Raw genomic sequence first — 12,385 nt, forward strand, 5'->3', positions numbered from 1 at the left:
TCCCAAACACTTTGGATTTTCATGAAGTGATCGTCAGGCGGTCACGGACAACCCAGGGCCGGTTTCATAACTCCATGGTCGGTCCCTCGCCTCGTCATAATTAATTAGTTTTTCTCACCTAAGGCTCAGACGAGCATTTTTGAATAAATGATTAAGCCAGCATTTAATCATTCTTCCACCAACAAATCGTCAACTCTTCAGGAGTTCTTCGTATTTGCTCACGTGAGCATATGGACATTACATGGTTGATCCATGGTCCCATATAGTCGCTTCCTCCTTCATCCTATGGTTAAACTTCTGACGAACCATGAATTGATCATCAATTGATCAAATTAGGGTTCTGAATCCAAGGATCATCATTCCAGATTCCAACCTTAATAATTTTACGACGACCTCATGGTCATTAATCTTATTAATTATGCTCGGTTCAACAACTAGTACTTTAATTAATATTTTTGGTACGCTGCCAATAATCCATCAGATGAGAACCACATGCTCAGACGATCAAATATTCAACAATTCATCACATGAGCAGCATTTGCTCGGATGAGGAATATTTGCTCCAACCAAGGAATATTGGTTCAACAATCGATATTCAATGATCCATCCATCGAATGAGTGATACTTGCTCACTTCATCGTAAGAACTATACCTCTGTCTCATGACATGTTCAATTCATGAGTTTCAGGACATCATGTTCAACTCAACGACTACATGGACTCATCGTCCCATCAAACCACGAAGTCATCAATTGACTAAAAAACCACGAGACGTCAATCGTGTCACTTGGGGGGATATCACTTAGGGTTTTGGTATGGCGGTCTATGGCACGTGTGTTCAAACACACCATGGGATGTGAGCAAGTCGTGCAATCAGTTGAAGGAATTAACGAGGTAGTGGGTGGAAAATCGACCAAGTCTCCACACGTTGATCAACTGGTTTCAAACACGATCTCAACTTCCCCACTCCTTGATTCCATCAAATGTCACACTTCATGGAATCATGGTGTCTACAATTCCAGCAATATAAATAAGTCTCTGAATCATGATTGAATCATCATCATCAGTATCATCAATCTCACGTCTCATCGACAACACGAGATCATCAACTCATCAATTGAGCAACTAATCTCAATTGAGAAATTTCAATCATTCAGAGCTTATCATATTCAGAATTCACACACCCACAATCTTTGATTACCATTGATTCCACACATTTATCAGTTTCCCTCCTACATATCAACCCATCCTCTCTTGTGACCGAATTTACTCTGGAACTGTCATTGTCTTGATTTAGGCCGGAGTACTACAGATTGATCTCTCAAATATAAAGCACCCCTTTGCAGCGGTGCATCTGTGTGAGGTTTAACATTTCGCTCGGTTCGAGGAGTCTCCTCCGTACGGTCGTCTCCTCAATTCCTTAAAAACCAGCAAATCGTTTTTCCCCATGTACAGACCTCCATAAGTTTCTTGTGGTTGATCGAGTCTTTGAATCTTGTTATTTCCACCACGATTGTAGAAATTTATTTCTCCTTCATACTCCTCTTGATCTAGGCTTCCCATAGCCACCAGTTTCTGTTGATTATTACCCGTCACCTTCTCTTCTTGTACTTGCGAAGTATTCGCTACTGTGTTTATTTGCTTGGGTAATAAGCTTGCATTCGTTGTTTGTGAACTGGTGTTCGCAATTGGGTATGATTCCATTTCATTTTGCCTTTCCTCTAGAGCAATATATTCTTCTTGAAGTTCTCGCAATTCAGTCATTGTGATCGTATTCTTGACTCTGAAAATTTGGACATACAATAGGTTGGTTGCAAATATAGCAATGATAAATGATAATATAAGATATCTCTCATCTACACGGCCAGCCATTTCGCTACACATAGTCCTCCATCTTTTAGTTAAATGCTTCAAACTTTCGCCAATCCTTTGTTTTAATCTAAACACATCTTCAATACCAGGTCGCGAAGAATTATTACTTATATATGTCCCCAGGAATGTAGTCTGCAAATGATTGAAGGATGTTATTGTATTCTTTGGTAGACCTTCGAACCATTTTAACGCCTCCCCTGTTAAGCTGGATGCGAAATACTTGCATAATACAACATCATGATTTTCCCATTGCAACATGCACCTCACGTAGGCTTTAATGTGTTGAATTGCACAAGTTGTTCCATCAAAAATGTTGGTTAATGCGGGAAAATTTCATTTCGGTGGTATTCCTCCTAGTTGTATTTCCCTTGTGAATGGAGTTTTCGCAGCTTCTTCTATAGCTTCATCCAATTGTCTTCTGCCTACTTCTCCTCTATTATTTAGCATTCCTCTCATTTCTTCTAACTCTTTCAAGATTTGTTTATTTACACCTGAATTTTGATCCATTGGTCTTTTTAATTTCGCCTCCCTTCTTCTGCGTTCATGTCTTTCTTCTCTCGCGAAATTTTGCATTTCTTCTTCATTATCCTCATCTCGTCTTCTTTTGCGAGTCTCTTCTTCGTCTCTATCTTGAATTCGCATATGATTATGTCTCTCATTTTCCCCTTCATGATTTTGTTCATTTCTTATTAATTCCATTCGCTGTCTTTCAGCCATCCTCTGTATTCTATCATACTCTTCATTGATATTACCGTTACTCCGGTTTTGTGTACGCCTTCTTTCTCGATTGTCGTGATTATTCTGGCGAATTGTCTCCTGAAGCTCTTGTTCTTCTATTTACGCTCTCAATCTTTCACGTTCGCAAATTAAACGTGCTTGTTCAGCATAATGTCTTTCAATTTCTTCTTCAATCGTCTGTTGATTTCTTTGAGTTTCTCTTTCATGTAAAATTATCCTTCCTTCCTCTCGATTTCCTTCGCCATCTTGGTCATTTCGTCCCTGACGTTGTCGGTTCTCTTGATTTTTACCATTTTGCCTATCATCAAAAGTTTCATTTTGTGGAACGTAACTATCATCAGTTCTTTCTCTATTTTCACGATATTCTTCATTAGGATTTGATATTTATTCTTGAATATTGTTTCCAGCATTAATTGTGGGTGAGTTTCGCCTCATTTCTCTTCTAGTCGATCTTGAATATGATTTTGTAATACTTCTCGATCTTCTACTCTGTAGTCTCATATTTTCCATCCTCAATTCGTGATTTTGGCTTGTTAAATTCGCACGTTCTTCTGCCTCAGCTCTTCTTGCTTCGTGTATTCTTCGTCTCAACGTTTCTAACGCTCCAATTTCCTCATCTCCCTGAATTATTCCTTCATCTGCTTCTTGATTTCTCTCTACCTGTCTATGGTTTCTGGTTTGTTGCTCTTCTTCTACTTCTTCTGCTGAATTTAATTGCCAAGTGTGTATACTCACCCTATCATAATCTGTATTCCTCCCTTGTACTAGTATTTGTTGAACTGGTGGTTGAATTTTATTTTCTCTATTACTTCTCATTCTAGTAGATTCTCCCATTTCACTTCTTTCCCGTCCAGCAATTCTCTTGCTTCTTCTAACAGTAGTTGGTTGTTCTGATGTATTACTTCTTCTAGACATTTCTTCAATGTTAACGAATTGCAAGAAATTATGTCAAAATTTTAATCAATCACTCCAAATCTTCACAAATCTCAATATTAATCTTCAATTTTTTCTAGAATAATCTTCAATGTTCCCTGTTTCTAGCGCCATTATGTAGTTGCAGGAAATCCTAAACTACGCCCCTCATATGATTTCATTAACACTCAACTCATTTTTAGATTAACAATCTTAATTTTATTGATGAATCTTTGAACAATCTTACAAGAAAAGATAAAGGAATCAAGAATAACCACTGCTTTAGATTTTCTCTCTCCTATTTACTTGTTTCTTACTCAAAAAAAGATCTATCCCTTTCCTTTACAACTGAACGACTATTTATAGGGAAGTACATAGTGGATGACAGCTAATCTATCCTTTATTTTCGGATATGTCTTGCGACATTTCCGCAACCTTACAAATGTTAATCTCGCAAACTCTCTTATTTTCACAGAATCATTACATTTTTCTCATGATTTTAGCTGACGTCGTTTATTATGTCACTTCTAAAATTGTTCTGCGACGCTGTTGTGTTGTGTTGTTGATAATTTCGCTGAGGCATTATTGCTGCGAGATTCTGATCCTACATAATGAAAATATGATAAAATTTAAAATTGGGCGTGGGACTGGCCATGGCACGACCGGCCGGCCGGTGGCCCAGTCCCCCAGCGCCTTGATTAATATTTTATTATTTATTATTTTGTTCCTATTTTGCATAGGTTCATCGTTCCTTCGTATTTTGGAATGCTCGTTCGTGCATTCAAATGATCGTTAGTGCATTATTGCTAAGTACACTTGCACCATTTTGGTCGGGGCTTACTCTATAGTGGCTCAGATGCCCGTATGTTGAGTATTTATTACTAACCCATGGAATTCTGCTGGGAAGAACCATGAATTGAAGTAATGAAATATTATGGAAAACATAGAATATTTTCCAGGGATTCAGTTAATGAATCTAATGATTTAGGAATAATTAATTGATGGCTCTATACTAGTATGATCATCTAGGAGCATTAATTATTGATGAATTGAGTGATATGAGCCTGTTGAAGCGTCATATTTCTTTTACATAGTCAGGGAAAATGTTGTTACATCCTGAAGACGTTATTGCTCTACACTAGCAGGCAAGCTGTCTAGGAGCCGTCTAATCTTTCGATTCTATATATAAGTAATTACTGAAATTGCTCAGTATTCATGAGATATACCGTTGTCTCAGCTGAGAGACTACACATCTGCATATACTCTGAGAGACAGTATTCTCAGTCAGAGATTCTTGTGGCATGAGCTTTCATGCTTTCGATAAGAGACATGAGCCTCGATATCCATCTGATTGCTGGATCATGAGCATGTACAATTATGGGTTTACGATTTTATCCCTTGTCGAAAATCCACCATCTACATTAAGTCCCCTGCTTAGTGAGGGACAGTCATGTTCCTCAATCAGCACTGAATGGTGATTTTCCGGTTACAAACAATATAAGCAATTGAACTTAGCCGTAAGATGAGACCTTACCGGATTTTTGATAGTACGAGCAAACCACGGCTTGAACAAAGATTCCGGTGGAATGATAGAGCATCGCCTAATGATCATGAATTGGTGTTGAACCGCTGACTTTGATGACGGGACCTTGGTCGTTTTAGGATTCACGGGCCGGGCCCAATAAGGAAATCCTTGTGAGATTAGGTTTTGGAAATAAAATTTGATATAAAAGGGAATTAATCCTTTTTTTTTTTCATTTCACCCACACGACCACCACCTTCATATCTTCTTCATCTTCACGTCAGGAAAGAAAAGAGAGAAAAAAATTTCCAGAGCATCACCGCCGACAGTCGTCGTCCGTCCATATTCCGGCTGGCGCGGACCAGGTAAGCGGATTTTTTTGTTTTGTTTGCTGGTCTCATGAGTTCCATGAGTTGTTCATGACTTGATCATGTTGAAGTTATATACACGTGCATATATGAGTGTGAGTTTTGTTCAAAACCCTTGTTTTTAGAAAACGTATGTTCATTTAATCGTTAGTTTAAGAAACTAGTAATAATCCCTGACTTAAGAGAGATTTTTTTAATACATAGACTTGTGTCCAGTGATAAAGTTTTGTTTATGAACTTTCATGAAAACCAAAACTTTATTTTGAAAGATGTGAGATTTCACAAAATCGAAATAAACCCTCGTTTCGAATACGGATGATAGTACGAAGGAAAAGTTTTTTTTTTATAAAACCATGGCATGTTCATGGATTTTTTTATTTTTTTTGATGAAACCGTGGAATATCCACGAATCTTATTTACGTGAGCCTTGCTCACGTCAAAAATATAATATTTTTTTACTTACGTGAATAAATCACGTTTTTTTATATATATATATAAATATATATATATTAAAATAATCAAAACTTGAATTTTGTGTAGTCATTAGAAGTAAACAATTATTTATGATGAAATAATGTTTTAGTTTTCATAACTCCATGGTGAATGTTCATACCGTAGAAATGTTCATGATTTTATGGAAATCTGAGTTTTGCTCGTCTTTTGTAGATTTGAAGAAACGAGCGAGTTTTGAAGTGTTAACTCTTGCATCACAATCACTACTATTAGCGGAATCGTAAAAAGGTAAGAGTTAAGAATTACCATTTTGGTAGATGCTAGTTGAGCATTTTGTCATTTGTATGATTCCATCATCTTGTCGAAGTTTGTATCTGGATGATGTACTGAAGTAGAATGTTATGTAAACTTTGCAGCTACTTCGCAAAGATGTATGATTCTCAAGCTAATAATGCCTCCAGAGATGATACATGTGTAGATAATGATGCCTCCAGGAATGATACATGCATGGATGAGACTTCTATTGATGAAGAGGAAGATGAAACACCTGGAATCAAGAATGTTCCAAATATAGAAGACGCATTCTTTGTGGATCAAGGGTCTGAAAAGCGGCTCAGAACTCCAGCATTTCGTCTTCTGATAAATCCTAGAGAGGTTACTCAGAAGAAATTGGTGACTCCTCAAGCAACCATTCGGTTCTGTCTCGAAAGAGGATATTTTTCTGCGTCAATCATTGAATTCAAGCTTTCTCGACGGCCTTTAGAGAAATTTTCTTGATGGGCGAGGTATATGCTGGGTTTTCCTCGCGTTCGAGCCAAGTTGCATGATGCACAGATAATATGGGCTATCCAAGCTTCTGGAGACTTGTTCATTTTTCACGATGCGCGAGGTATTGTAGCTCTACTTGCTCGTTGGGGTATTCCAACTCATACCTTCATATGCAGATGGGGAGAGTTTACTATTACTTTAGAAGATGTAGTTGCTTTGTTGCATCTTCCAATCACGGGCAACCTTCCTGAAGGTCTTTCTTCTTTAGAGGAAACTGCAATCTCTATCATCTTGACAGCTGCAATGGGGGAGATCAATAAGGCATCCGACAACAAAGGTTGTTATGCTCATTGGTTAATACATTGGTGGCCAAGAGATACTCCTCTGGAGTGGCCTGTTGACGGTACGTTATCTATTGTTGCTTTCTTATGTTTATGGCTGTCCAGAGATGTATTCGAAGATACTGGAAATTTGTTGAAGCCGTTCGTGATTCCTTTTGCAATTAAGATGGCTCAGGGTGAGCAAATCCCAATAGGTAGTCTGTTCTTGGGTTCTTTGTACTCTAACTTAGACTCCTTGATTATAGACTCCAGCATCTCGAATGGTTTTATGAAGATTGAATGCTATGCCAATACAATGTTTCTTCAATCTTTGGTGTGGGAACGTTTCAAGAATTATGCACCTATTCCACGTACTATCTTGCAAGGATTGAATGTTGATGCTCGCCTCGTTTTCTCTGAGAAGACCAATGCTAGGATCATGCGCTGGTCCACAAAGCAACCTCGACTCAAGAATCGCTTCATTGATGTGTTAGACCGTGAATCTGAATTCAACTTTCGCCCATGGGTGTCATTTCCTTCTTATATTTCTCAGTTGACAACTTTCAATGATGAAGAGAGTATGGCTTTGAAATATGGTGCTGATTTGAGTGACGGCGAGAGGTCCTTTATGTTGAGTTGCACTCCTGGTCACTTGATATCAATAATGCATGGCGAATTCTTGGTGTAATAATACAATATCGATAGAGAAGCTCAACAAATAGGTATGGATCAGTGTGTTCCGACTTTTCGAAGAAGGAAACCGTCCGTTGGACAGCTCATGACCCGTTTAGACCGCACACATGTGGAAGGAAGCGAATACTGGTTCCCTAGCTCTGAGCGAATTACATATGTAACTCCAGGTTACATAAACTTTTGGGATCAACAACTCAGGCGTTTACTCGATTTCGTGTCGGTTGATCAATCTTTGGTGAAGGAGCCTCCTTCTGCTGAGATGATTGCTACTCGACCAAGACTGAAGCATTTCCCTGGTGGCGATAAACGGAAAACATCTCCAGGATGTTCACAAGTAAGTATTCCTTGTGTAGTTTTCATGAAATTATGATAATTGTGTTTTTATTTTTGCATCAAAATTTTCCACAGGACGGTCGTAACGTAAGACCTTGAATCGATGTAGACCTCTCAGAAACTGAAGCAACTATTCATGGTGGAGAAGGCAGGAATAAGAATTATAAGATGGTACCTAACACCATAAAGTCCCCAGTGATCTCTTTGGTGAGTTTTCGATATTTCTTTCACCATGACTTCTTCTCATCCGTGTAATTAGTATCGCAAAACCAATGTTTGTTACTTTGTTATAGAATTTTACTCCATCAAGTATTGACGGTCTTCAGTTCTCTGCCGCTAGGCAAACAGTTTCTGACTTGAGTGAAGAAGAGGCTGTAAGTATTTCTTCGTATATCCAATTACGATGCTTTGTAGAAAAAATGCTAATTATTGAGAATATGTCCAGGAGGATGTCGTCATGGAGGTGGAGAGTACTGGTGGTGTTCGTTCACCCTCGGAAAATGGCGATAAAGAAAATTCTCAAAGCTCAAAACCGAATGAAAGTGACGGTGCTCTTGGTGTTGATGCGGATAATTCGGGTTCTTCGAACGCTTCAGAGACCACCCAAGTAAGTATTTCCCTTACATTTAATCCATAGGAGCATAAAATTCCTGATTTATGAATGGGTGAATGAGAATTCATGTGAATATACGAAAAGTTTTGCCAAAATACGTCACCAGAAATTTCAAATCTTAGCCCTTTAGCAAAAACGTTGTAGAATCTTCATACGACGTCGGATTTTCGCGATCTACCCATATATCCTTATGCCCAGGAAATTTCTAAGATTTAACAAAAACGCTTTTAGAGTTTTGAGCACTTTTAGGAGGTGAAATCAGCGAAATAGTAAACTTCCAGGAGACTTCCAGAAAATTTTCAGTTGTCATGTAGTCCGATGTTTTGACCACATCCTTTTGCTCGTTCATCCGATTGTTATGAAATTGTGATAGGTTGTAGATAAGACCCATACGAAAAGAAATATAAGTCAACCTTAGATTCTTCACCAATTGCTCCCAGCTCGTCGTGTTGTACAAGGCAGTCTTCTCAGACGAGTTTGTTGTAAAACGTGTTTTGTGACTTTCACGTTATTTGCTGACATCTAGCATGTAAAATGAAGAAATTTGATGATGTTAGACCACTTATATGTTGTAGTTTATGATTTCTGTTGGTTTCATGCTTGGATGATTCTAATCTCATGTAATCTTCGTATTAGGTGTCAAATACCGAAGTTGAGAATGAAGGAGCTAATGATTGTGGACTGAGCAACACAGAGGTTATTGATGAAGAAACAACCATCTCTGCACTTCAAAGTCATGAGGGAGTTGTTGTTGATGTTGTTGAAGAGACCGAGACTTCAATTGTTGTTGCTTCAGTGGAACTGAAGAAACTGTTGCTATGACTGTAGAAGTGGCTCCAGTGATTGAGAATCGTATAGTGGTGCATGAATACCCAAGTGCAGGGATTTTTTTTCATCCTCCATTTGATGCATCACTCCCATATCACGAACTAGTTGGTGGATTCAGTGTTCCCATTGAATATGCCAACTTGTACGAGAAAATATGGAAGGAATTTGGTCACGTCATCGTTGCTAGAGACCCAAAGCGTGCTTATTCTTTAACAATGCAAGTAAGTGTTATCTTGCGTGTTGTAAGTGATATATGCGCTAGGGCCAGAAATATTGTGACTCCAGATGTACTAATTGATTGGGAGTTCAACTTGGAGAATTCTGAGAGGCTTGGCTTCAACGTGAAGTGGCTTCGTAAGAAGATAAATGCTATTAAGGACTCATGTGAGAATAACATACCCTTTCCCAATGACGCTGTGATGGAGAAGGAAGACAAGATTGCCAGGCTGATTGGAGAATTGAACATGGAGAAGGAGGCCTTACAAGTCTTGAAGGATGCAGAGGAGCAAAAATCTTTCTTTGCTGATTTTCTTTGATATCTTTTCATAGTCTCTTGAACTTCTGAGAGATGTGAGGTTTTATTTTTGGTTTTGATTGGTTTTGGATAAGTAGGTGATTGAGGATTTTCTTTGGGTTTGACAGAGATTTTCTTTAAGTAAACTGAATTTTGATAAATTGCTGAATTTAAATTATTAAATGCAAGTATTGCAAACATTTTGGAGGAATTGGAATATAATGAAAGAAAATTATAAACGCCAAATATTTGAGGTGTTCGTGCCTTGAACATCCAATACCTCGGATATCCAAAATCTTAAATGTCAAAGGCCTTGAGCCAATTCTCATGTATCACGGCCACAGTCTCTTTGCTGTCCATGTTGATTAATTTGTAGTATCCACCAACAACAGGCTTAGAGATCATAAAAGGTCCTTCCCAGTTGGAGTTCTTTGCAGAATGAAAGTTACGCTTGGTTGCTTTGAGAACTAAATATCCTTCCTGGAATTTGTTAGACTTGATCATCCGTGCCCTGAATATTTTCTGCTGGTTTGGAATTCTTCGCGCAATGGGATTCCATGTATGTGGTACGTATGGACACTCGTGCAAAGGAGAGTATTTGAGATACTGTTTGTCATGCTTAGCCATGTCTTCAGCAATAAATTTTCTGATAGGATGCTCAATTTGAAGAAGTTCCGAGCTTAACCATTTGGTGAAATATTACTGAGGCGAGGTTATCCACTCATAGTATTTTGCAATATTTAAGTTGTTGGTGGAGTAAATCCCTCGGACCAAATAAGCATATTTGAAAACTGATGATATGGACACATGAGGAGGAATAAGACTTTCCTGAGTACGAAACCTTTTGATGAAAGCATTTGCATTTTCTTCAGAATTTTGTGTTAGTTCTGTCAGGGCTTTGACCTCCTTCAAATACTCGAATGATGAAATATCTTCTTTTTCTTCTTCCGAATCAGAGGTTTCTTCAACAGAGAAATGTGCAATTGAAGGTGTTGGTGTTACCTTTCCAGCATGAATCCATGTACATCCAAGAATCATATCATATCCTGGATCTTCTCGGATTATGTAAAATTTTGTTTCTGTCCAGGCTGAGTTTATGTTCACCTTGAGAGTAATGTGGCCATAAGCATCCCTGGGTGTCCCTTCATGATCTGTGATTGTCACTGGAGCATTAATGGCTTCTTGTCGTGTGATACCACCAACTCTGAGAGTTTTCAGAGGGATAACATTGACAGCAGTGCCGACATCAATCAATGCTCGTTTGAACTCGTTTCCCTTGAGATGGACTGTGGTGAGAAGTCCCCAGTCGTACATTTCTTCGTCTGTTGTTGAGGGCGGCTAATGAAATGCTTCTTGAATCAAGAAACGCTTCCCTGACACGATGTGATTCAGTGCAATAAACATGTCTCCACTTTGAGCCTTTGATAAGTATAGAAATTCACAGACATGCTCGATTAAGGATTGAACTGCTTCCTTGACAGGTGGTTCAGAAAGAGTAAAGGTTCTGACAGGGAGAGGATCTCTGTGTACTCCTTCAGTCCCCAAGTTGAGTTCTCCTGATTCGATCTTTTTCTTTAAATATGTGCTTCAAAGTTCTGCAATCACTTGTGGGATGGTTGACGAACCTATGAAAGCAGCAGTAACGAGGATTTTCCATGACCTCTTTAGTGGGTTCTTTCTTGACATATGGTAGTTAGATTGCGCCGTCTTTAACCCATGCATCTAGAAGTTCAATAACTTCTTCAATGGAGCAGGGGAAATCAGGTGCCTCTGAATCTGTTTCTGTGTGTTGAGCAGGAACTTGCGTATTATCCTTTCTTTGCGTCTTTGAAGGAGTTGAGGAAGTATGTTTGCGCTGCGGCTCGGATTTTCGTTTGCTCCCTTATGCGACAACATTTGTGGAAGGTTGGAGGTTGTACTGTTTGTTTATTAAACGCCTGCTACCTCGAGTCTCTCGTGGTTCTTCAGCTTTTGTAGTCTTAGCTCTCTCCAATAAAGCAGGTACAGTAGTTGCTGATCTCTTGGCCGCTTCATGAAGTTCTGAGAAATTCTGGAACCTGAAATTTTCCAACAAAGCTCTGTAGACTGGAATCATTCCATTGATGCACAGGTCCACAAGTTTTTGCTTGACGTTTGGATCATGGCAATCCAAGGCTTGAACTCTGAACCTTTTCACATAATCGTTAGGATGTTCGTTGCTCTTTTGAAAATCCTTCCGAGATTAGAGAGGGTGATTTTCTCTGAAACGAATAAATGCTTTCTGTAGAAATCATTAACCATTTCTCCCCAACTTTTGATACTTCCTGGTGCGATGTTGTTGTACCAAATATATGCCCTGCCTTTCAAAGACTTTGAAAATTCCTTTAGACGAACAGTATGATTATGGTCATGTTCTCCCAGTGCTTCCAGAAATTGAGAAACATGTTCTCGAGCATTGCATGTTCCATCATAA

The sequence above is a fragment of the Papaver somniferum genome, chromosome 7 (assembly GCF_003573695.1).
Source record: "Papaver somniferum cultivar HN1 chromosome 7, ASM357369v1, whole genome shotgun sequence".
NCBI lineage: Eukaryota > Viridiplantae > Streptophyta > Magnoliopsida > Ranunculales > Papaveraceae > Papaver > Papaver somniferum.